Raw genomic sequence first — 7,478 nt, 5'->3', positions numbered from 1 at the left:
TGAATTGACTTTGGAAGGCTTAGAGTCACAAGTGTCACTCCTCTAATGGCTTACAAACACCAAGAGCAAATGGAGAAGGTATAAAGAGAGAGGAGAGGTGTTAGAATTCGTCCCTAGGACTTCTTGGGAAGGCTTGGACAAATTTATGAGCCTTAGGGGGTTTATATAGGTGTAAAGATTAGGGTTTTAGTCCTTATCCTTATCTAGTTGCTTGCCCACCAAGCAACCATAAGATAAGTCTTAGAAACCCTTATCTCTTAGGCCTTGAAAGATTTCAAGGATATCCTTATCCTTGAATTCGTCCATCCTTTAACAAGGATAACCATTGCCCTATTTTGCAACTATCACATAATTACAATTCAGCCCCTCTAGTTTTATTAATTACACTTGATCACAAAATTAATTCTTAATTAATTATTGACCAATATTAATTAAACAAATATGATTTCTCCTTTAATATATTATTCTTATAACATATTAATAAATCATAATAACCTCTCTCTTTATTTATTTCTCCAATCAAGTTGCTTTGGTGAAGGCAACCCAAAAGGACCATGCACCATCGGGTCAAGTACATACCAAAATAGTTATGGACTTAGACACTAATCCAACACAAGTCTTGTCCACGACTCGCCAAGTTGTATGAACAGCTCGTCGAGTTCATCCTCAATCTTAAGAAGATTGCCTTGGACTCGCCGAGTCTGTTCTAGTACTCGTCGAGTCCCAGGAACTCCAGGTCTAAGATTACGTCCAATGCATTGGGTCACTCTTTCTGTCTGGTTTCAACCCTTCTAACACTCACTAAGTCCCTTTGACCCTCAACAGTTACTGGACTCAAGGCCTCAGACTCGTCAATTCCTATGAACGGACTCGCCTAGTCGGTCACATCCACACTCTAAATCCTCGAATTCTGATGTACAACCTTTGATCGAAAGATAGATCCAAGCTTCTACAATCGATCTAGCATGTAAAGTTACAAACTTTACGTGCTTGCATGGGACTTTAAGCTCAAAAAGACCTAAAACAAGCTCTTATGATGCATGGGACTTTTCATGGGTGCAAAAGCAACCCCAAACTACCTTGTGACTCCTTTAATGACGTGATTCAGAAGCTTTAACCCCCAACCATGTTTGCAAACATGGTTGGCCATCAAAAATGGCTTATAACAGCTTTTTAGCTTCAATGAACTATAAAAGGTGCACAAACTCGGGTTGCCTTAGCCTCTACTTGCTTCCTCAAGCTTTTCTCCTTCCTTCTTAAAACAACAAGCACCAAAATCCACCAGCAAATCATAGATTGCTTCAATAACGGCTAGGGTTTCAATGAGAGGATTTTTGGGAGCATAAGGGACGATATGGCCGACATAACATGTTTTAAATAGGGTGCAAGCCCTCGGATTAGGGTTTATGTCCAGACAGCGTCTACTCGTCGAGTGCGGGGTCCGACTCGTCGAGTCCATCGCTTAAATTATGTGTCTCATCCCGCTTCTACTCGGCGAGTTGGTCCTTCAACTCGCCGAGTCCAAGTCCAAAATACTATATTTAAAATAGTTAATAAAAAGAAATACGTACCATGAATCAGGTGCTACAATTTAACCATATTATCTTTATGTCTATGATAATGGAATGTGAACTTCTAAATTGTTGGAATGTCGGCCTCTTAACAGACAAAAAGATTCAACTTCTACCCTTTCTATGGAATGTATATTTAAATTGTTTAGTTTTTGTTGTTGATGATTATTATTATGTTGTAGATGGATGATATTTTAGATATTATCATTGATATTTTAATGTTTACAAAGTGCATATACGATATTTTGATATTTAAGAATGACATATATGATATTTTGATGTTTAAAAAGTAAATATATGATATTTTGAAATTTTATGAAGGTTAAATATGATATTTAGAAATTAAGTTGGGTAAATATGATGTTTTGATGTTTAAGAATGGCATATATGAAATTCTTCCTTTTTTGTTAGTAAGGGCCTGTTTGATTTACCTCTTACTGGGTCCAGTAAGAGGTTATTTCTTACTCAGTTCGGTAAGAGTGTTTGATATCATCAAGTTTAGCCTCTTACCTGGTCAATATTCCTCTTATCGAGTCCACAAAAAAATAACGCTGACTGATGAAATTGAGAGCTGTTTTGATTTTATCCCATAAATCGTAATCGCTTCTGACTCCATCGTCCATGGTGAACAAGTTGCACAACCGTTTCTTTCCCCACAGTTGGCCTCCACCGATTCGCCAACGCCTTCCTCCTCTAGCGTCGGCCGTCCCTGCAACTCCGATGGTAGGGTTTATTACTCCGACTATAAGGTTTATTCCTCATGTGATAATTTTTTGTTCATTCTTTTCATGAAACTGAAAATCGAAAATTACCAGTCAAGACACATCAATTGAATTGCATTATCTAGTAAATCTCTTCACATCTAACATATGTTTCACTCCATGTAATTGCATCAAGTGAATTGCTTGCTGACTATGGGTTATCTATGGAAAACGCTCATCCCTTGTGGGACTGGGACTACCCATTTGGAGCTTTAAAATCAGAATCAGAAGCATAAACTCAAGGTTTAAGATGGGTATTACATCATAATTTGAGCTTTGCATACATTAATGGGAAAATGATAAGCCCTACTTCTCTATTGTATAACAAACTGGAATGCCCTTTTGTTTAAAAATAAAGTGCAACACAAATGTTAGAAAGTTAAAAATGCCAATTTAAAGCAAAATTATAACAGTATCAAGTGAATACCAATAACAATGTACTAGGTTGACAAATTGGTGTTCAGGTGAGAAGAAAACGAGATTGAATTTCATGTGATGGAGTTCAGTGAATCAAACCTGAGCATGCGAGAATGATGTTTGCAGGGGGCAGTGCAGCTTGTGGAAGAAATGCCAGAATTTGGTTCAGTTTTGAATAAATTTTGATTTATTTTGTTTGTTTTCGTAAATGCAAGTGAGTAGGTCTAAAATTGTTCATTTTCTTTTTTAGATTAGGGTTTATGGACATAATTGAACATTTTTAGAGTTTCATCTAATTACCCATGTCTCTTTTTTTTATCCAAATACTTTTGTTTTGTCTTTGTTGGTCTCTTATTGCATATATATATATATATATATATATATATATATATATATATATATATTTATATATATATATATATATATATATATATATATATATATTATATTTTGTATAATTATTCATCAATTCTATAAAGATATTTTATCAATTATCAAACACATACATTTTATTTGGCACGAAATAAAATATAAGGGTAAAGTGGTTATTTTCAGCAGCCAGCACATCAGGTCAGATATGTAATCAAACAACATGGTTTCAGTCAGAGCTATATATAGTCAGAGCTTTAGACCCAATCAGGCCCTGACCGATTCAGAACTGACTCAGTTAGCAACTATCAAACAACCCCTCAGTTTTGTTTTTGGTTGTTCACCAAGTATAGTATCTAAGACATGAATGCCAGAGTAAATAAAAGCTACAGAAGCCTTTGAGTTAAATACGTAGTAGTTAATTGAAAAAAATGAAATATCGTATGCGGAATCACATTCAATATATAAGAGTTGTTGGCATAGGTGTAAGACCCGTGTAATATATGGGTTGATTTAAAAAAAGATTAAACATTAAAATATAAACAAAAAATATTGTTTAATTTACAACTTTAAAATAAGAAAAGAAAAAACGTATTTATTGCAATTTAATATCATATATATGATATTTAATACTTTACATATATAATTATATGATTTTAATTTTAAAAATTGAAACAAACCAAAAATTGACAAGTGGATAATATTTATTTCAAAAATACCACAAAATGACAAGTGTCAAAACGCATGAAAGATTCACATGTGGCAAAAAAAAAACATTTATTTATTAAGGATGATTATTCGTATGGGGAATCTGCGAAAAAGTCCCAATATATTAGGACAGTTTACGATTTAGTCCCAAATTAAATTTTGTTTACAAAAAAAGGACAGATTACCGGCTAAAACTTCGGATTAACCCTTCGTGGCCGGTTTCACAGATTTAGCCGGTATCGCGTCTTTTTTCGTTAATTAATCCAAATTTTGGGGTGTTTTCATTAATTAATCAAAATTTTAGGGCTTTTTCATTATTTATTACCAATAAACAAAAATATTTGGACTTTTCTGAAGATTACCTTTAAACTAATATATATTATATGATCTAATTTAATATGTAGTATTCCATATCTTCTTTCTTATGCTCTTCTAGGCTCACCGTGTGTTTTTATCGGTGTCGTCAAACCCAACAACAAAAATCTCACTCACAAGCCTCGTTAACTCCATCAATTTTCCAAAATTATCCATTCACAACTCTATGATCATCTTTCAATCTCCAAATAAAGAACAGATAAAATCCTTGTTGATTACGTGGATGTCCCTATTACCTAACCATGACTTAAACCGTGGTTCTGTGACAACCCGAAATTTATCCCGTCATATTAACCACATCTTCCGTTAAAAAACCCGCTTTATTAATTGTCCGTTAACCTTTTGGAATAGATTAATTAATTTGGTACATTTATAATGACTTTGTAAGGGTTGAAACAAATTAGAAACAACCTCATTAATCCCTTGAAAAGTTTTAGTTTCAACCAACTCAAAATACGACCATTTAATTGGGTGCGACCAAAAGCCCCGTTTAACGTCAGTATCGGGTAGATTTCCACCGAGCCACAAACTCAAGCCCCTATATAAGGGAGAGTAAACCTCATTTCCATCCTTTTCACTCTCTCTCTCTCTACACTCTCTCTTTACAAGTTGCTTTCGATCCAAAAACCACCCATTTCGAGCCCCAAACTAGTAAGTAATCTACCCTAACTTGTTGTTTAGCTCACTTAACATGCAAATTCGTGTTTAAGACATCAAATAGGGGCCAAATCATGTGTTTATGGCCCAAGAACACTCATGGACCGTAAACACCCATAATTGGGGTTTTGAAGCCCTAAAACCCTTCCAAATCAATCCTAGGGCTTAGATATGACTTGTAGACTTGCATGTACGAGCATAGAACACCAAAACCATATTATATAGAGAGTAAACACGAGTTTACAGCCCAAGAACACTCTTGGAGCATAAACCCCTCTTCAAGGGTCGTGAACACCTTTTAAGGTGTTAGAATTGCCCTCAAACACCTCCTAAGGCTTAAGAAAATGTCTAGAAGCAACCACCACTGAAGTAAAGGCATTAAACATCAAAGAAACTATGGACATAGGAGTTTACAGCCGTCAACCCCTTAGGACTGGTCCATGGGCCGTAAGCTCCATAGAATGGCCAAATAATTCCCTAAACCTCCCTATATGGCTTGGAAAAATGCATAGAACTTTATACCCTTCCATTTAAGACCTTAATACACATAAGGAGAGGGCATGTAAGAGTTTACGACCCTAAACTCCTAGTTTACTACCGTAAACTCCTCAAATGGTCCTTATGTTGTTCCAATTCCATTCCAATGCCGTAAAAACTAAGTCTAGCATCACCCCTCAAGAGTTTAAGAACATTAAGCATTCTAGAACACCCCCACCATGAGATTACGGCCATAAACTCATGGGGAGCTGGTCATTTGGGCCGTAAACTCTATAAATAGTTTACTCTAAACTCCCTAACTAGGCCATAAACTCCCTTAGATGTTACCCGGGGCACTCCTAGCACTTGACCAAAGTGTTTTCCGCTCATTAGGATGCGTTTACGTGTTTAATTAGTATTATAATTACTAATTGTATGTAAACATATGTCATCATGTGTTAATAGGTCACTAAGTGTGTTCAACTCTTTAATTGACACCGAGCACCCAACCGGCACCTCCATCCGATCCACTTACAGCAGGTGAGTTCATACCCCTGAATTAACCTTTTAAATGTTTTTACATGCTTTTATGGGGGGGGGAATAAAAGTTAAAACATGCTAGTTATCATATCAATCATATGTGATTAATAACCCGCATGCACAAGTATTTATCACACTTTCAACTGTTTTACCAAGTATAACACTATAGATGGTTTTCCAAAACGTCTTTACTTGTTTAAATCTTTTCTCAAATTATCTCTCGTGCTGTATGTTTTACTTCTAAGCCAATCACTGCAGTGTTTTAAACAAAGATTTTCTTTACTCATTTTCTGTTATCAAATTATATTCAAAATGTGTTTATGAACGTTTTTCAAAACTTATTTTACATAAAGATATCAAGTCGTAAATTCTTAATTTTAAAGGTTTTTCCAAACGTTTTACCAAGGTTTCATCTATACTTCTATGCTTCTACTTCGTTAAATGCATGCATGTACTTGTATAGTTATATAAATAATGTTTAAAAGACTTAGGAAGGCTAGTTCGTCCTATTTGCTTTTCCTCGTTGGGATGTGGTCTGGTGGGTATCGGATATTCGTCCGAATGTCGTTTAAACATTAGTTATATATCATGTATACATGTATAGACATAAAAGTTTCCATCGACCAGTTCAGATCCCTTGGTTAGCAAGGGCATCCTCCCACTCATCATTCATAGATCAGAGACACTAGTAACTATTATAGGAATAGTTAGGAGGTTCTATTTACTCTTTCTAGTACGAGAATTCTAAAGGAGTCAGTTCATTCGCGAGTCTATATCATTTCTCCAGCGCATCTAATAGAATTCAGAATACGAGATGCATCTTCAGGACACGAATCTCCCCATCGTCAAGTTGGTAACCAGAGTCTCCTGGAGGGAGAGCGGGCACTGTGTGTATAGATCTATACGGGACTGACACTCCCGCACCCTGACTGCTAGCTACAGTCCACGGCCTACCAAGCCAAGGGGTGACAAATGTCACATTTATTCCGACGCTTGCAGGGCGTCAAGTACTTTAGTGTCAATCAGTATGGTTACGAGTATCTCCATGTTTACCTTATAATTCATGCCGTTATGGTAACGAGAATTAACACTGTATTCTTTGATACTGTCTGGGGTCCGTGTCTCTTTGTTTTAGACCTTGCTAGCTGTATCGTTCATTTGATACTATCTGGGGTTTGTGTCTCTTTGTTTTAGACCTTGCTAGCCGTATCGTACATTTGATACCGTCTGGGGTCTGTATTTCCTTTTGTTAGACTGAGCCAGGTGCATTATTCATTCGATACTCTCATGTAGTCTATGATTTCTTTTGCCTTAGTCAGCAGTATTTTCTGCTGAGGCATATGTTATTTTCCCCTAGTATTTTTTTACTAGTGATATTCTCCTACTTTCTTCAAAGTCAAATACCGTATTTTGGTAATGATAGTATTTCAGGGAAAAATTCTCTTTAAAACATAGCACGGCCGAGTCTTGGTAGAAGACTGCTTTTAATTAGAAAATATAGGATTTTATGGAAAGGACGCTAACACACTGTAGATTCAAAACTACTACTTTTTATAAAGTTATTTTGAATAAAATGTTTACTTACACAAATGACACTAAATAC

At 35.7% G+C, this 7,478-nt stretch overlaps 1 long non-coding RNA gene across 1 annotated transcript; it reads left to right on the top strand.

The window, feature by feature from the left end:
• Positions 1-2,115: 2,115 nt before the first annotated feature.
• On the top strand, positions 2,116-3,090 carry LOC145094911 (uncharacterized). Its single transcript, XR_013703634.1, has 2 exons — positions 2,116-2,294; positions 2,797-3,090. It is a non-coding gene; the product is annotated as an uncharacterized LOC145094911 (long non-coding RNA).
• The last annotated feature ends 4,388 nt before the right edge of the window (positions 3,091-7,478 follow it).

The sequence above is a fragment of the Lactuca serriola genome, chromosome 3, assembly GCF_051521515.1.
Source record: "Lactuca serriola cultivar US96UC23 chromosome 3, Lser_US96UC23_V15, whole genome shotgun sequence".
In the NCBI taxonomy this organism is placed as follows: domain Eukaryota; kingdom Viridiplantae; phylum Streptophyta; class Magnoliopsida; order Asterales; family Asteraceae; genus Lactuca; species Lactuca serriola.
This window is presented reverse-complemented; position numbering and strand designations above follow the sequence as displayed.